The 18,756-nt window shown below is 39.6% G+C and overlaps 1 protein-coding gene across 3 annotated transcripts in view; it reads left to right on the forward strand.

Annotated features, from left to right (window-relative positions):
* Positions 1-18,756, forward strand: part of ACER3 (alkaline ceramidase 3) — a 132,250-nt gene that overhangs the window by 19,791 nt on the left and 93,703 nt on the right. Inside the window, exon 1 of one of the 3 annotated variants that reach the window (XM_040964440.1) lies at positions 13,930-13,934. The exons of the other annotated variants lie outside the window; for them this stretch is intronic. The gene's annotated coding sequence lies outside the window, so the exon portion shown is untranslated. Of the gene's footprint in view, positions 1-13,929; positions 13,935-18,756 lie in introns of those variants that run through there. 3 annotated transcript variants of the gene reach the window in all.

Below are 18,756 nucleotides of genomic sequence, written 5' to 3' on the forward strand. Positions count from 1 at the left end.
ACACAACTGATAGGGGACTAATATCCAGAATTTACGAAGAGCTTCAGAAATCCAGGGACAGTAAAAAACAAACCAGCGAACCAACCAAAAACCCTGTGAAGAAATGGGTGAAGGACATGAACAGACATTTTTCAAAACAACAAATTCAGATGACTCATAGACATATGAAAAGTGCTCAGGCTCCTTAGCCATCAGGAAGATCCAAATGAAAACCATTTTGAGGTTCCACCTAACTCCAGTGAGGTTCGCCTGCATTCAGAACTCTACTGAAGACACCTGCCGTGTGGATGTAGGGAGAATGGTAACCTCCTTCACTGCTGGTGGGAGTGCAGGCTAGTGCAACCAATATGGAAATCAGTATGGAGAGTGCTTAGAGAACTGCAAATAAACGTGCCATATGACCCAGTTATCCTACTCCTAGAAATATATCCAAAGGAAATGAACACTGCATATGAGAAGGGGATCTGCAATCCTGTATGTGCAGCACAATCTACAATAGCAAAGACATGGAAACAACCCAGATGCCCATCTAAGAGTGGCTAAAGAAACTGTGGTACAGCTACTTGATAAAATATTATTCAGCCATTAAAAAGAATGAAATTATACAATTTGCAACTAGTTTGTCCCAACTAGAGATCATTATGCTCAGTGAAATAAGTCAATCCTGAAAGCACACATGCCACCTGTTCTCTCTAAGGTAGCCCTCATGCAAATAAGATCAATAACCCTTTCCATACTGTTTTTGCTGCATCCCATGTGTTTTGATGTTTGTAGTTTCATTTCTTTGAAATAGTTTTTTTTTTTCTCTTGTGAAATTCATCATTGGCTCATAGATCAAGCAGTGGCATCATATTACCCAAGAAGATTTTGTGTTTTTTTCTTCTTTTCTTCACCCATGCATTGGTTATTCAGCGGTGCATTTTTTGGCTTCATGGTGCTGTAAATTTTTTGCTTCAACTTCATACCTATTGTTGACTTGTTTTGTGGCTTCTCATTTAAGGGAATACATAGTGATGGCATAATAGAGACTATCATATCCAGATGTGAAGATGCAAAGTAGTATGCATCTCTACTTCCAAATCAAAGATGGACTCCCAAATGAAACTGTTGGACATATCTAGACAATAGGACGCTGGCCTGTTTGGCATTGACTGTACCAACAATGTCAGGGCAAATTAAATAACAGACTGATGGACTTATGACTGCTTATGCTTATGAAGGACTATACTATTGTGATAATATGGGGAAAATCAGTTGGGAGCGGGAGTTTGGGGAGGAAGTAATGAAATCCCCGGTCATGTAGAATTGTACCATAAAATTCAAAATAATAATAATAAAAAACCTTAAGGAAAAAAAACCCAAGACACTATAGAGGTCAGTGTTGTGGGATAGTAGGTAAAGCTGCTACCTGAGATGCTCTCATCCCATAAAGGTGCCATTTTGTATTCCAGCTGCTCCACTTCCAATCTAGCTCTGTTATGGTCTTGGAAAAGCAGTAGGAGATGAGCCAAGTGCTTGGGACCCTGCCACCCACGTGGGAGACCTGAAAGAATCTCCTGGTTCTTGGCTTGGTCCTGGCCCCACCCTGGCAATTGTGACCATCTGTGGAGTGAATGGAAGATCTCTGTCTCTCTTCTTTCTCTGTAATTCTGACTTTCAAAATAAATTTTTAAAATCTTAAAAAGAAGTTGTTATAAATAAAATATCTGCCTTATCTGTGCCTGTGGAGCAGAATTATAAAAGCCTAATGAGAAGAGAAATACAAATTGATTTATATTTGAAAACCTTATTTTTGTGCATGTTTTAGTTGCAGGGTAACTCCTCTTGCATGTCAAGCATTACCATCACTAGTTGAAGTTGCTTTGGGCCCTGAGACTGTTAATTAGTATAAGAAATATTTTAAAGTGTATTAAAAATCACAAATAGAAAATAGTGGCAAATTTCAGTAAAAATAAACCTTTGACTTCTCTTGAAAATGAAAAAAAATACTTCATGTAAGTCATATGTCATTATCAGTTGACTGGGAAAGTATATTGATTAGCTTTAACATAAATATGTTTTCTATATTAAACATTAATGTAGGGATTCTTACTGTATTTTTACAGTAAAAATGTTACCGGTATTGCATCCTAAAATGTACCTGCAACCATTTGAAACTTTCAGGATCTTTGGAGTTTATCGGTGAGGGAGCTGTGGTACATGCAGGTAAAGCAGTTTCCTCAGGTCACCTGGTGGGGACCCATTCCAAGTCACAGGAAACTCTGTACCAAGGACAGTGCTGTGCTCTGATGGCCTAAGGAAGTTGGAGATAGATTCTACTGTCAGAAAGCTGAAGTCTGGCAGGAAAAAACAAACAGGCATTATTCATAAAGCATTGTGATTCAGTGAATGATAGTGTGAACAAAATCACCAGAAAGTAGAAAAAGAGAAATTTATTTTATTTTTAGCATTATGGAAAACTTCATTGAGGATGTATGACTATTGAGCTGAGCTTGACAATCAGTTGAATCTTCTAAGAAAGCACAGGTATTGTATAAAGGGTCTTCAAAGAGTTCTTAGAAAATGTGTATAATGAAAGAGCTATGTGTGTATTTCAAAATTTGGACTGAAACAAGCTTTTTAAAAAGATATATTCATTTTTCTTGGTAAAGTAGAATTACAGACAAAAGAAGATACAGAGAGAGCGAGCCAATCCAAAGCCAGGAACTTTTTTTCTGGTCTCCCACGTAGGTGCAGGGTCTCAAGGCTTAGGGCCTTCCTCTGTTGCTTTCCCAGGCCTTAAGCAAGGAGCTGGATGGGAAGTGGAGCAGTCAGGACATGAACCAGCAACCATATGGGATGCCAGCACATACAAGACGAGGGTCCAGCCACTGGGCCATTGTGCCGGACCCATAAACTTATTTTTAATTGCATTTTTCATATATTTTTTCAAAAATTTATTCATCATTTAAAAGGCAGAATTGCAGACACACACACACACACACACACACACACACGCATACACACACACACACACACACGAAGAAATGCAGAGAGAGTGAGAGCTTTCACTCACTGATTTACTCCCTAAGTGGCTGCTACAGCCAGAGCTGGCCCACGTCAAGGACAGGAGCCAGGAGTTTCATCCAGATCCCCTGTATGAGTGACAGAGGTTCAAATACTTATGCCTCTTCCACTATTTTCCTAGGTGCATTCAGATAAAACTGCTATGCCAAAACACTGTTCAGCTGCATAAGCTTTTGTTTTAAAAGATTTACTTATAGCAAAGACAAATTTACAGAGAGGAGAGACAAAGATCTTCCATCTGCTTCCTAAACCTGGTTTAGTCTTCTAATGACCACAGTGGGCAGAGCTGAGCTGATCCAAAGCCAGGAGCCAGGAGCTTCTTTTCAGTCTCCCACGCGGGTGCAGGGTCCTAAGGCTTTGGGCTTTCCCACGCCATAAGCAGGAAGCTGCTTTCCCATGCCAGAAGCAGGGAGCTGGATGGGAAATGGAGCAGCTGGGACATGAACCGGCTTCCATATGGATCCTGGCACTTGCAGGCGGCAGATTAGCCAGTTGAACCATTGCATTGGGCCCACCATAAAGTTTTGAAAGTATCTTGGTATACATTAAGAACAAAGACAAAACTCATTGAAAATAAGAGTTGAATGAATTAATCTTTTAAAATTTGTTTCTATCATTTGCTAGTTCACTTCCCAGGTGAGTGCAGTGGCTTTAGTTAGACCTATCTGAAGTGGGAGCCAGGAATTGCTTTGGGATCTCCTATGTGGGTACAGGGGACCCAAGGATTTAGGCCAGCTTCTGCTGCTTTCCCAGGCCTTTCCTGGGGAGCTGGATGGGAAGCAAGGCTGCCGGAACTTGAACTGGCACCGGGATGGCAAACTAGCACACACACAGGCAGAAGCTTAGCTTGCTGTTGCCGCTGTGCTGGCCCTGAGTGAATTAATCTTAAATAGCAGAATCTGATTGCCTAATCTTTTTCAGGACCTAATTCTTCTCTCTGTCTAGTCAGTCTGATTTTGAATATGCTGTATAGGGTTCTCTTTAGTTTCAGGGGTGACTGAAGAGGCTGTTCTTTTTGTAAGACTCACAAATGGTTTTATGCGGTTACTTTCACACATCCCACTCCCTCCCCCCCCCCCCCCCCCCCCCCACACACACATTGGTTCAGTTACTCATGTTCTGCTGTAACTGTCTAGAGACCGGATTAAATATTGCTTGCTCCTGGAAACTTCCCCCAATTCTTCCAGGTGGACTTGCTCTCTCCTCTGGGCTCTCAGTTCTTCATATATATTGTTGCATGTTCTTCAGTTCTTATTTTTTTATATCCATGTTTTACCTCTAGACTGTTTTTCAAAGCCCTAATGATCTTTGTATCATCTTGAATCAGCAGTACTTCACACACAGCAGGAAATCAATAAATACTAACTAGATGATTAGATTAAATTTGTGCATGTATTTTTTTTTTTTACTTTAAATATTTTGACATAGTAATACCTATTTAAAGTATATAGGATTGGGCCAAGCATGATAGCGTAGTAGTTAAAGTCCTCGCCTTGCATGCACCAGGATCCCATATGGGTGCTGGTCTAATCCCGGCGGCCCTGCTTCCCATCCAGCTCCCTACTTGTGGCTTGGACAACCCAAAGCTTTGGGATCCTGCATCAGTGTGGGAGACCCAGAAAATCTCCTGGCTCCTGGCTTCAGATCAGTTTAGCTCCAGCTGTTGTGGCCGCTTGGGGAGTGAACCATCGGACAGAAGAACTTCCTCCCTGTCTCCTCCTCTCTATATCCACCTTTCCAATAAAAAATAAATATTTAAAAAATGAAATAAAGTATATAGGTTTGGAGGCCAGAATCATGTAGTGGATTAAGATCACTGACTAAAAAAAAAATCACTGACTGCAGTGCCAGCATCTCTAGATGCTGTTTTTTTCTTTTATTTCTTTTTTTGTTATTATTTAATTTTATGATACATTTCCATAGACCCTGGAATTTCTGTTACCTCATCTCCAAAACCCTTCCCCCCCACTGAATTCTCCTATATTATTACTATAGTATAGCTCTTTATAAACTTATGCCCATCATTGCTGGCATGGACAATGGCAGAGAGTCTAGCATCCTATTGTCAAGATATAGTTAACAGTTTCATTGGGAGTCCATTTTTGGGAATAGAGATGCAGACCGCATTGTATCCTCACATCTGGATATGATAGTCTTCATCACACAGTTACTATACATCCCCCAAATGAAAAGCCACAAAACAAAATCAACAACAGGAAGAAAAAAAGAAATTAAAAACACCACGAAGTCAAATAACATGCTACTGATTAATGTGTGGCTGAAGAGATGAACAAGAGAATCAAGAACCTTCTTGAAGAAAATGATGCTACTGTATGATGTATGAATAATTGAAGAATTTGATCAGAAGAAAGTGTTTTGAAGAAATGAAACTAACAAAAAAAGATCAAAATCCATAAGATACAGATTTTTTGGTGATCTTTGTTGGTGATATGTCTCCTGTAGGCAACAAATAGATTGGTTTTGTTTTTTTATCCAGTCTGTTAATCTATGATATTTGATTGATGAGTTTAAGACATTGACATTCAGAGCTAATACAGGAGTGGTGGCAATTTGGTCCCATCATTTTAGCAATGGGTTGTTCATTGATGTAGTCTTCTGTTGTTATTTTTACTGGGATGCTCTTCAGATCTGTCTTTGGTTTTAGTGGATGCTATTCCTCTTCTCTGTTAAGAGAACATCTTTAGCCGGGTACGGTGGCATGCACCATTAGTCCCAGCTACGTGGGAGGCTGAGGCAGGATGATCGCTTGAGTCTAGGAGTTCTGGGCGGTAGTGCACTATGCTGATTGGGTGTCCGCACTAAGTTCGGCATCAATATGGGGACCTCCTGGGAGCAGGGCACCACCAGGTTGCCTAAGGAGGGGTGAACTGGCCCAGGTTGGAAAAGAGAACATCTTTAAGTATCATTTGTAGGGCAGGATTGGGAGAGACATATTCTTTTAACTTTTCTTTACAGTCAAAGAATTTCATTTCATTTTCAAAGTCAAAAAAGCTTTGCTGGGTGCATTATCCTGGGCCGACAATTTGTTCCTTTTAGATTCTGGAATATGTCGCTCCATTCTCTTCTGGCCTGTAGAGATTCCTGTGAGAGATCATCTGTGAGTTTAATTGGCATTCCTTTATATGTCAATTGATTTTTTTCATGTATACACTTAAGGATATTTTCCTTATGTTCAATTGAAGAGAGCTTGAATATCATGTGTCTTGGTGAAGATCGCTTTTGATCAGGCCTGTTGGGAGTTCTGTGCCCCTCCTGGATGTCGTTTCCCAATTTGTTCTCCAGATTAGGGGAATTTTCCCTTATTATTTCACTAAATACATCTGTAAATCTAACTTCTCTTTCTGCACCTTCTGGGACTCCCATAACTCTTGTATTTGGCCTTTTAATAGAGTGTTTCAATTCTTGAATACTTTTTTTTTTTTTTTTTTTTAATTTTTGGCCTGATCTAGCTCTGCTTCCAGCTTTTTGTTTGTTTCCCTCTGGTGCTGAGATTCTTTCTTATGTCTCCTTCATTCTGTTTTGGAGACTCTCCACTGAACTTTTAATTTGCTCCACTGTATTCTTCATTTCTGATATAGCAGCTTTCATTTGACTCATTTCCAGTGTGACATATTCCTTAAATTCCTTGAACTCCTATACTATCTGCTTCTCATTGTTGATAAGGAGTTTTATAACAAGTGTTTTGAATTCTGGATCCCCTGTTTTCTTGATGCCTTCCTCAGTTAATTCTGAGGTTGGCAGAGGGTTTTGCTCCTTTGCAGGAACGTTTTCAGTAATATTCATTGTGCCTTTGTCTCTTCTTTTGCTCTTGGTCATTGTATTTCTGGTTAGCAGATTCTTCTCCTTGGTGCAGGTTTCCAAGCTGTGTCACCCACAGGTCTACAGTTCAGTTTTACTGATTGCAGTTGGTATATGGCTCTTTGTTTGCAGTCACTGCAGTCTGTCTCTGCTCCTGGTCAAATCAAACAGACCAGCAGGATGGATAGTTCTTTGTCTGGGTTCACCTCCTGAGCTCCCAGTGAATGTTCCTTCCCACCTGGTTGCTGGTGGAGTTTTGCCTGATGGGGCAGTTTAGATTGCTGAATGCCACTGGGGTATCAGTCACTGCAACACCACACCTTTGTGTCTGCTGCTTTCCTGTGTCTGTCAGACTCCAGGTACCCCTCTGCTGTCATTCTGTTCTCTCCTATTTTCTGGAATGTGCCTCTCTGCTTCTTACTGGATAATGTTTCCTCATCTGTTTAAACATGTTCTTACGCTAATCTGCCACCTTGAGTCTCTCTTGTTCTGTTTTTTAAAGATTTATTTTTTTGAAATACAGATTTACAGAGAGAGAGATCTTCTATCCACTAGTTCACTCCCCAAGTGGCTTCAATGGCTGTAGCTGAGCTGGAACTGAGCCACTGTGAAGCCAGGAGCCAAGAGCTCTTTCAGGTCTTCCATGTGTTGATTTGAATCCCAGCTACTCTACTTCTAATCTAGCTCCTTGTTCATATGCCTGGGAAAGCAGCAGCAGATGGCCCGTATGGTTAGCAGCAAAATACAGGACTGACCTACACAGGGGAGCAAGTTGTACAAGGGTGTGGATTCCAGAAGCGAGCATTATAAGGACCATAGTCAATATGTTACCTACCCTGTTGTTACATTCCCACGTGAGGTGATTATTGTTTTCATTGTTTTATTTATTTATTTATTTACCTTAGCAGCTCCACATAGACAGGCTTACTTATTTTTCTGTGCTTCTAAGTAGACAGCCTCACAAGCACCTCAGCTCTCTGCAGGTAATGTCACATCTCACAGATTCTCTGTGTAGGAGCCAGTGCCCATCCCGTGGGGATGTTGGAGCAGCCTCCTGTGGTACTGACAATCCGTCACTGCCTTGCTCTCTGTAGGGCACTCACAACCCAGTTGGAAGACAGTTTTTGAAGATCAGCTATATATCTTAAATTATAGTTATTAAAAATTTCTAATTTATCCCAGTACTCGTGATGAAAGAATTTGAAAGTTATCTGCTGTATTGCTCAATAGTTATTTTTCACTTTTTCTTACCCAAGGATTTCTGTACTTGAAACTCGAAATGCTGTTTACTATGTGTATTCACAAACATATAAGATAAAAATTTCAAATAATCAAGACGGCGTGCATGGAAGATAGAGTTGAGTGGTGTAGCATAAGAAGACTTTCTAATCTCTTGCCTTTCTAAGCACCTGCACTTCATATGGTACTGCGTTTATTTTCCCAAGCACAGAATACAGCGTCACAGTTTCTTGCATGTGTACCCTTTTAGCCTGAAGTGCCTTGCTATGTCCCTCCCATCACTCTTCATTTGGTTAATCCAGTCCTACTTTTTAAATTCTATATTTACTTTTTCTCTATAATATTTTTGTTATTCATTTCCAGAAGTTCTTTTTTTAAACAAGTCTAATTTTTTGAATGACACTTTTAGTAAATACATAATTCTAAGTTGACTTTTTTCCTCTTTAAGTATTTTATGCATATTTTAAAAGATTTACTTATTTTTATTTGAAATGTGAAAAGGAGAGACAGAGAGAAGGCCTTCCATCTGCTGGTTCACTTTCCAAGTGACTGAAACAGAGCAGAGCTGATCAGAAACCAGGGCCAGGAGCTTAACCCAGATCTCCCATGTAAGTGGGGCACAAGGACTTGGACCATCCTCCACTGCTTTCTCAGGCTATAAGCAGAGAGCTGGATCAGAAGTAGAACAGTCAGGACATGAATCAGTGCCCATATGGGATGCCAGCACTACAGGGAAGAGGATTAGCCTGTCATGCCGTCACATGTAGGGAGGCATTTCTAGAAATTCTATTTACTTCTTTTTCTTTTTTGTAAAAAGATGTATTTTATCTATTTGAAAGGCAGAGCTACACAGAGAAAGGGGCAGAAAAAGAGAGAGTAATTTTCTGTCTTCTGGTTCAGTCCACAAATACTAATAGCTGGGGCTGGGCCAGGCTGAAGCTGGGAACCGGGAGCTTCTTCTGTGTCTCCTAAGTGGATGCGAGGTCCAGGGCCATTCTCTGCTGCTTTCTCAGGCACATTAGCAGGGAGCTGGATTGGAAGTGGAGCAGATGGGACTCAAACCCATGCCCATACGGAATGCTGACACTGCAGGTGACAACTTAACACCCACCATGCTACAGCTTCGTCCTCGATTTGTTTTTTATTCAAGTGTGTTTTTGATAGTTTTTCTTCCTTCATTTTTTGTTGTTATCTTTTATTTCTGTAACCATTTCAGAAATACTTTTAAAATATTTTAAATCAGTATTAATTTCAGTTATCTTCAATTTCTGCTTCTCTAATTAATTCCATTGCTTATCATTTTGTTGATTTTTTAAAAAATATTTTTTTAATGGAAAGGCAAATTTGCAGAGAGAAGGAGATACAGAGAAAGAAATCTTCGATTCGCTGGTACACTCCACAAGTGGCTAAGGTACCTGGAGTTGAGCTTACCCAAGCCCAGGAGCCAGGAGATTCTTCCAGGTTTCCCACGTAGGTGCAGGGTCCCAAGGCTTTGGGCCATCCTCTACTGCCTTCCCAGGGCACAAGCAGAGGGAGCTGAATGAGAAGTGGAGCAGTCAGGACATGAACCAGCTCTCACATAGGATCCCGGTGCATGCAAGGAGAGGATTTAGCCACTGAACCTTCATGCCAAGCCCTTGCTGATTCTTGTGGCCACCTATTTCCTCATGTGATATGATATTTTTTTGACCTGAAATACATTTTTTGTTGTTGTTCAGTTGGAGACTTAGGAAATCTTTGAGACTGTTTTGACTTTAATGTGAGGGCACAGGGCTTTTGTCTTGTTCATTGCTGTATCCCAATACTTGTTGCAGTGTTTAGTATGAACATTTATTGAGTGAATGATATATCTCTACTTTTCATAAACTATTATAATTATTCCCATGTATATTTTCTCCACATGTTGATAGCACGTGAAATTAAAGAATTTTTAAGCTTTGGCTTTGTACCTCCAGTATTTAGGGTTTCAGTAGGTATTTGTTGAGTGAATATAGAATTGTATGGCACATTCTATTCATTACAGAATCTTATTTATAAAATAAATAAGATGTATTATATCTAGTTGTCATTCTAAGCCATTTTAGTAAAAATGGACAATGCTAGAGAAGTGATGAATCTATTTGGATTCAGTAGTGCATCTTGGTCTTGATCATTGAAGCAGGACTTTTTCCAGACTGCATCCCCAAGCCCAAGCTTTAAACCCAACATTACTGAGGGCTGAGGTAATCAACTATTCAAGTACTTATTTCAGGGCCTGGGGAATATTCACAATATTCAGTGGGTAACTAAACTCACTGTATATGTTCTGCTCAACAGTGTTGTGGGTAGATTTTTTTTTTCCTGTTTAGCTTATATACAAAATTTTAAAATGTGGAAAGATAGCTCAAGATGAAAATTCTTTGTAGCAGTGAAAGATTGTCTTAGAACAGTGTCATTTCTTTAAGCACGTGGAATACGAGTGAATAAATGTTTTAGAGGTCCAGATGAGTCTAGTAGGCTTGCTGGAATTATATGGGTTTCTTGTTTCTTATGAATTATTGGTGAATGCCAACACTCGTGGGTGTATCTCTTCTGTCTTCTTTCTTTGGCATTGCTTTTTCAGAATAACATGGTATTAGGAACATGGCTAATGTTAAAGAAACATGACCTAAACTTCAATCTATATATTCCCACTTAGGAGTATATAACACTGGGAAGTTTCTTTATTCTTGCTTGACCTCACGTTCCTGAGAGGCTGGCTTTTTGGTATAGCACGTTAAGCCACCACTTGTGATGCCAGTATCCCACGTTGGAATTGAGTGCCAATTCCATTCCCAGCTACTCTACCTCTCATCTCGCTCCCTGCTAATCCACCTGGGAAAGAAGCAGATAATAGTTCAAGTACATGGGCCCCTGCTACCCATGTGGGAGAGAGGCTGGGATGGAGTGTTGGGCTCCTTGCTTCAGCTGGCTCAGCCTCAACTGTTGAAGTCATTGCGGAGTGAATTAGATCACTTGCTCTCTTTCTCTTTCAAATAAATAAAATCAATAACACAAATAATACCTCCTGACCTTGAATGGAAGTTGATCTTGAACTCACAATAATATTCTTGTTTTTTAAAGTCTCATGGTATGTACAATAAAGATGACAATATCCAGTTTATAAGGTGATAGTTGGTATAAAATCACTAGCATGGTTTCAGGCATGTAAACTTAATAGATACTAGTACTCTTTTTTTTTCTTTTACTTATGTTCTTTCACTTTTATTTCATTAAAAAAGTCAATCATTAGATTGCAGCTTGGTGGGAAAGACTGTGGAAATGTCTGATTATATGTGTGGCAGTGCTTAACAACACGGCTGTTGTGGTTGGATTATAGAGACCCTCTGTTTGGTGCTGTGGCTCTCTTGTCTTGGCTGACCTTTCCCATTTTCTCTGTTTTTATTTAAAGCAGTTTCTGGTCTCCTGCCCCCATCTCCTTCCATGCCACATCCAAACTTTTAAAAGCTCACAGTCAATAAATACCCTGGAAAAACATGTTTTTCCTTTGCGCCAAAGGATTCTGGTAGAATTAGTATAATTCATTTGAGATTTGCGAATTTAAAGCAAATTTAAAACTTGGGTTTCATAATTTATTTTGTCACTACTGCTTGGGAATTAGACTTAAATTCATCGCTGTTTAAGAACTGAAGTTAGGGCTCAGCACAATAGCCTAGTGGCTAAATCCCTTGCATGTGCCGGGATCCCATATGGGTGCCAGTTTGTGTCTTGGCTGCTCCACCTCCCATCCACTTCCCTCTGCTTGTGGCCTGGGAAAGCAGTAGAGGATGGCTCAAAACCTTGGGACCCTGCACGTGTGTGAGACCTGGAAGAAGCTCCTGGCTTTTGGCTGTGGGTGAGCTTAGTTCTGGCCATAGCAGCAACTTGGGGAGTGAACCAATGGATAGATCTTTCTCTCTGTTTCTCCTCTCTGTGCATCTGCCTTTCCAATAAAAAAATAACTTAAATTATTTTTCATTCTTCAAAGGATTAATATTCACAATATATAAGGAAGTAATAAAAACCCCAATGACAAAAATGTAAATGAATAATCTTACATACCTCTGATTCTCATATATTTATATGTATGCACACACATACATATATAGCCATAAATATATTAAAAGTGCTCAACATCAGTGACCATCAGGACAAAAATCAAAACCTCAATGAGATACCATCTGATTTTACTCAGAATAGCTAAAATACAAAAAAAAAAAAGAAAAAAAGATGGCAGATGCTGGTGGTGATGGGCAGAAAGGGAAACTCTTAGACACTGTTGATAGGAATGTAAGTTACAGTCATTATGGGAAAACAGTAAGGAGGTTACTTTAAATAGAACTGTCATATGATAAGCTAACTCATATATAACCTAAGAAATTGAAATCAGTATCTCAAGAGAAACCTTCACCTTCATGTTTATTGCAACACTATTTACAATAATCAAGATACAGATTCCATCAAGATGTCTATACTGAAACATGAATGAGTAAAGAAAATATGGCATACAAATACAACAGGATATTATTATCCATAAATGGACTGAAATCACAGCATGTACTATAGCACAGTGGGGCAAAATTGTTGTCTTTGGGCACCAATTCATGTCCAGCTGCTCCACTTTTAATCCAGCTCCCTGCTATTGGCTGGAAAAGTAGCAGAAAATGGCCCAAGAGTTTAGCCCCACCACCCTTGCCACCCCTGCGGGAGACCTGGATCCTGCTCCTGGCTTTGTGGCTGTTGTGGTCATCTGCGGAGTTAACTAGCAGATGGAAGATCTTTCTCTCTCTCTCCCTCTTCCTCTCTCTGTAGCTCTTTCAAATTTGTAAGTAAATCTTTAAAAAAGAGAGATAATGAAATCATGACATTTGTAGCAATATGAAAAATATTATATTAAATGAAATAAGCCAGATACATAGAGATAAATCCTGCACGTTCTCCCTCATATGTGAAAGGTGAGTATGTAGTTAATTTCATGTATGTAGAGTTGAGAGTGGTGGTGGTCATTAAGCACCAGGAAGGATTGTGAGAGAAGAGACAGAGAGAGATCAGATATTGGTACCAAAATACAGTTACTGGCTCTCTCTCTTTCAAATAAATAAATCATTAACAGAGGAATAAGTGATACATCCCACAGCACAGTAGGGTGACTTAAGTTTAAAATATTTATTATACATTTTATTTTAAAAACTAGATAATAGGAATTTGAAACTTTGCAATACAAAGAAATGATAAATCTTTAAGGTGATGAAAATCCTAACTATTGAAAGTGAAGTTATGTCGCAGTGACTACTTCTGAATAAAGGTAGGATTTCCAATGAAACCTACAAATATACTTGTATAGTATAATACTAGTTTTTCTTCCTTTGCTTTATACCTACCATGCCATAATACATTTAAATAGCAGAAACTTAATATTATACTGGTTACTAAGGGCCAATGCTATTGTGATAATTTGGGGGAAAATGGCAGGAGGGGAAAATAGGAAAGGAGAAAGGAGAGGGGGAGAGAATACCTCTATACCTACAGTAGCTCTGTAGAATACCTCTATACCTACAAACCTGTATTGTGGTAAATAGTATATATACTTGAATGATAATAAAAAAAGAAAGTTCATATAAAACAAAAAAAGAAATGCCTGTTCTGATCATTTGATCATGTGTGCATATCCTGTGTTATCACATAAATGATATAATTCTGAAAACTTAGGAGTTTAAATTCATAAACCTAATTTTATTGGATATATCTTATTTTTAAGGATTAATTTACTTATTTGAAAGGCGCAGAGTACAGTGGGAGAGGGAGAGGCAAAGATACTTTCATCCGCTGAGTCACTCTCCAAATCACGATACCACTCAGGGCTAGGCCATGCTAAAACCAGGAGCCATTAATTCCATCCACGTCTCCCATAAGGGTTGCAGGGGCTGAGAAACTTGTGCCATCATCTGTTTTCAGGGGAGACTAGCAGCAAGCCGAATCAGAAGCAGAATAAGTAGGACTCAAACTGGCACTTCAACATGGGATGAAGGTGATAATACATGCAGGCATTCCAAGTGGTGGCTTAATCCCTGCACCACAATGTCCATCCCAATACATGTTTTTTGTTTTTAAGATTTATTTATTTCTATTGAAAAGGCAGATCATAACAAGAAGGAAACACAGCGAGAAAGATCCTCCATCCACTGATCCCCAAGTGGCCACAACAGCTGAAGCCAAGCTGATCTGAAGCCAGGAACCAAGAACCTCCCCTGGGTCTCACACACGGGTGCAGGGTCCCAAGGCTTTGAGCCATCCTCGACTACTTTCCCAGGCCACAAACAGGGAGCTGGATGGGAAGTGGGGCAGTTGGGACCTGAACCGGAGCCCATATGGGATCCCGGCACGTGCAAGGCAAGGGCTTTTAACTACTAGGGTACCACGCCAAGCCCTTTCCCAATATATTCTTTTAGGATTATTATTGTTGCTTACATCATTGAAGAATCAGATACTACTAGACATACATTGCACCTGGCCCACAATCCAATAAATTTTTAAGAAACACTTATAGCCAACTAGAAAGAGAATAAAATCACCACTAAGACATAGGCTCCAGAATTCGCCTTCATTTGGTCTTCATTTGTTTCTTTTAAGAGTTCAAGTTTTTTGCTGTTTGATAGAGGGGTCACAAACATGTTTTCCATGTTTGTCTTACTTCCAGTTTATCTTGTAGCTCTATCTTCTTACACAGTTTGCTCCAAGACGTACAGTAAGGTATTTATGGTTTCCCAGGCACGCCATGCTCTTTCATGCTGATGCATGTGTATATTTGATCTTTGCCCTAATACTGTTCCACATTTGTCTAACTTCAATCACCCTGTAAGGCACGCTAAAGTCTGTGGAAACAAGGATTAATTGTATCATTTTGTAGTAACCTCAATTATGGTGTGTTGCATTTTTAGACTGATCTTATATTCACATAAATTTCCTTTGTTAATATACAATCTTTTTTTATTAGAAAGTAATTGCAGTCAGGCCCGGCGCGGTGGCGCAAGTGGTTAAGGTCCTCGCCTTGCATGCCCGGGATCCCATATGGGCGCCGGTTCTATCCCGGCAGCCCCGCTTCCCATCCAGCTCCCTGCCTGTGGCCCGGGAAAGCAGTTGAGGACGGCCCAAAGCGTTGGGAACCTGCACCCGCGTGGGAGACCCGGAAGAGGCTCCTGGTTTCGGATTGGCGTAGCATCGGCCGTTGCGCTCACTTGGGGAGTGAATCATCAGACGGAAGATCTTCCTCTCTGTCTCTCCTCTCTGTATATCCGCCTCTCCAATAAAAAAAATAAAAAAAATAAATCTTAAAAAGAAAGTAATTGCAGTCCACATGTAGATCATATTTTGATTACTCAACAAGTCAGATGATTGATTCTGATTACCTTCACCGTGCCAGGCACAGTGTTCAGTCTGTGGCAAATGGGTGACATCTTCGTGGGAGCTTGTAGTTTAAACTCTGACAAGTATTTAAACACTTCAGCTCTTCAAAGTGTTGTGAAGGAAAAATACAGAAATTATAAAAAAGTGAAAGTCACATTGATTGTTCTTAGTATTCCTTTACAAAATGAAATTGATAAATATGAGACCCGTCTTGAGCAGATCCAACAGGCACAATTAAACGGTGTTTGTGTAAATGTATCGACGGAAGTGTAAGCAAGGATGTCCATTGTAGTATTGTTTAGTATAAAACTGAGAATGCTCATGGATATAGTAATGGATAATAAAAAGTGCTGTCTACTCCCATACCAGAATTACTGTACAGAATGCAAAGGCTTGATGTTTAGTATGAAATGATCGCTTAATCATAATTTTAACTAATGGAATAAAAACCACAAAAGCAAAATACATGTTTATACACATATTTATATAAAATAATTTTTGAACAAATGGCAGCAATATAGACCGTCTAAGTCTATTCTGTGTTGCTATAACAGAACATCAGGAGCTGACCATTTTGTAATGAGGAGAGGTTCATTTAGCTCACCATCTTGGAGGCTGACAGGTAAGATCAAGTGGTCCCATCTGTTCAGCTGCTGCTGAGGGCTCTGTCACAACATGGCAGAGAAGCAGAAACTGCTGCATGCCAAAGAGGCCACAACAGGCTGCTCTGAGAACTGACTCCCTCGTAGAGACCAGCATTAATCCCCTCAGCCCGCTCAGGCCCTGAGTCTTTGAAGGTTAGAACACCTCCACACTGCCACTTTGTACACCAAACTTCCAAAACATGAAGCTTTGGAGAACTCTGTTAGTCAGCTTTTCATTACTCTAACTAAAACACCCTTGGAAGGAAAATATTTATTTTGGCTTAAAGAATGAAATCAGTTCAGGATCAGATATTCCTGTTAATCTGGCATCTGATAGGGGCTCACAGTAGCAGAAAAAGTGCAGAGGAACAATCTCATGGAGAGCCAGAAAGCTGAGCCGGAAGCTAGGCCAAACCCAGCTTGCATTGTCAACCCTTCGGGAGAATTCTCCCAGGAGCCAAAGACCTCCTGCCAGTCCTGCCTGTCAGATACCATCAAAAATCCCCACCCCTAACCCACCTTAGTTAACCTAAAACTCCAGTGTTTAAATGTCTGCGTGGGTTTGGGAGCCACATCCTCCTGTTCAGTCCCAAGCAGGAACAAATCGCATCTCACCTTAGAACGTACTGAAGTAACGCTGTGTGTTCTCTCTGGAACTGCATGAAGGAGAAGTGGACTGAAAGATGGCTGATTTTGGCTTTATCAGCAATAATTTATTCCCCTTACTAAAATAGCAAGTTTGATGCAAAAATGATAGAAATATAAACAATAACCAATTATGAGTGGTGCATACATTTGTTACATTTTTTTAAAATTTTACAGTTTTTCAGATTTAAGCAAACATGTTATATAGCATCTGGTACAAAGTAGATATTAAAAGATTCAGTTTGTCCCTTTTTTTTTGTTTGTTTGGCTTGTTTGTTTTACTCTTTCCTCTAGAAGAAGTAAATCAGTAACTGATCTAAGAAATCTTAATACCTCAGTTTCTTGAAATTCCTCTCATTACTTTAAAGTACTCCCTTCAGGGTATATTCTGAGGTACAACTTTAGGAAGTATTCTTTGTGATGGATAGGGCCAGGGACTATTTTGTGTGAGGAATGTCAGTGACATCTGTCATTTATACTCTCCAGCAACTTTTCTATTGTTACCTGATTGTTTCTTCTGTACTTGAAAGTCTTCAGTAGGTTGGAACTCAGTAGACGATATTTCAAATGTTAATTGTAAGCCCTGCATCATTAAACTAATCTGATTTTCCTGGATGTGCTTTTGGTGTTATTATATCTATATTTTCATGTTTGTTTGTTTCATATTATTTTGTGGCAAGATTCTAGTCTAGAACTTAATAAATGCATGAACAAAGAAATATGTTCTTAGAATATGACCTTATTTGAAAGTAAGTCTTTGCAGACATATGAGGGGCCTTCACAAAAGTTGATTGAAAATGTTTGTTGCTAAAACAACAGAAAATTATGGATGTATTTTAAAACATTTGGGACCAGAATAAACTTATCTTTTCATTCTATTTTCCACAAACTATTTGAAATATTCTCATAAGTAAGTCATAGTGGTGAGTCTTAAAATCCAGTGAGTGGTACCCTTGTCAGAAGAAAATACATACACAGAGAGAAAAAGAGAGAGAGAGAGAGAGAGAGAGAGAGAGAGAGAGAGAGAGACTGGGTGCAGAGAAGTAGAGACTGAAACCTTCTATCACAGAGGAATGGCTAAGATTTCTGGTAATCATCTGAAGGTCAAAGAGAAGTGTGAGACGAGGCTTCCCTCAGAGGGACCCAACCCTTCTGACATCCTGATTTGGGGTTTGTGGCCTCTTGGACTGTGAGAAAATAAATTGTTTTTCAGAACCATTGATTTTGTGCTCATTTATTATGGCAGTCCTGGGAAACTTAATGTGGGTGTCCATTCAGTGTAAAAATCTGAAAATAACATAACTGTCCACAAATAAATGTTTGATTTCACAAAATATAATAATTGCACACCATGTAATACTATATGATCATTCTTTAAAACGATAGACCTGTTTATGAGTTAAGGATGTCAGAGCGGGGATTTAGGCTACTGGTTAAGATGTCTTGCTACACTGCGGTTTCATACTCAGTTCCAGCTCCTTACTCCAGTTTCCTGTTCTTTTTTTTTTTTTACACTTTTTTTTTTTAATATATTTTGACAATCCTTACATAGTTAATTAGGGTAAAAAGGTTCAAGGGTAAGACAATTATTTTTTCCATATTGTTTCCTTCATGTTTAAAGGGGGATATTAAGGGAGAAGGCCCACCCAATTTCCCACCCTCCCCAGGTCCCAGATGTAGGGTATGCTCTGAGATTCTTGCTCAAGTGGTTTTGATAGTTCAACAGTTATGAATTGCTGCCAATCTTGCCACTCCAAGCACGATGAGGTCCTTGAGGATTCCACTGATTGACATAGTCCATCTTAGAGTCTCTGCCCCATATTTCGCTGCCATGATATAGCTGGGATGGTTGGTTGACTTGTTCTGTCTTCTCTCTTTTCATGGTTAGGGTTCTGAGTCTGGCATTTCTTTTGGGGAGATC

Source organism: Ochotona curzoniae, unplaced genomic scaffold, assembly GCF_017591425.1.
Source record: "Ochotona curzoniae isolate NIBS_2020 unplaced genomic scaffold, NIBS_Ocur_1.0 scaffold_3223, whole genome shotgun sequence".
NCBI lineage: Eukaryota > Metazoa > Chordata > Mammalia > Lagomorpha > Ochotonidae > Ochotona > Ochotona curzoniae.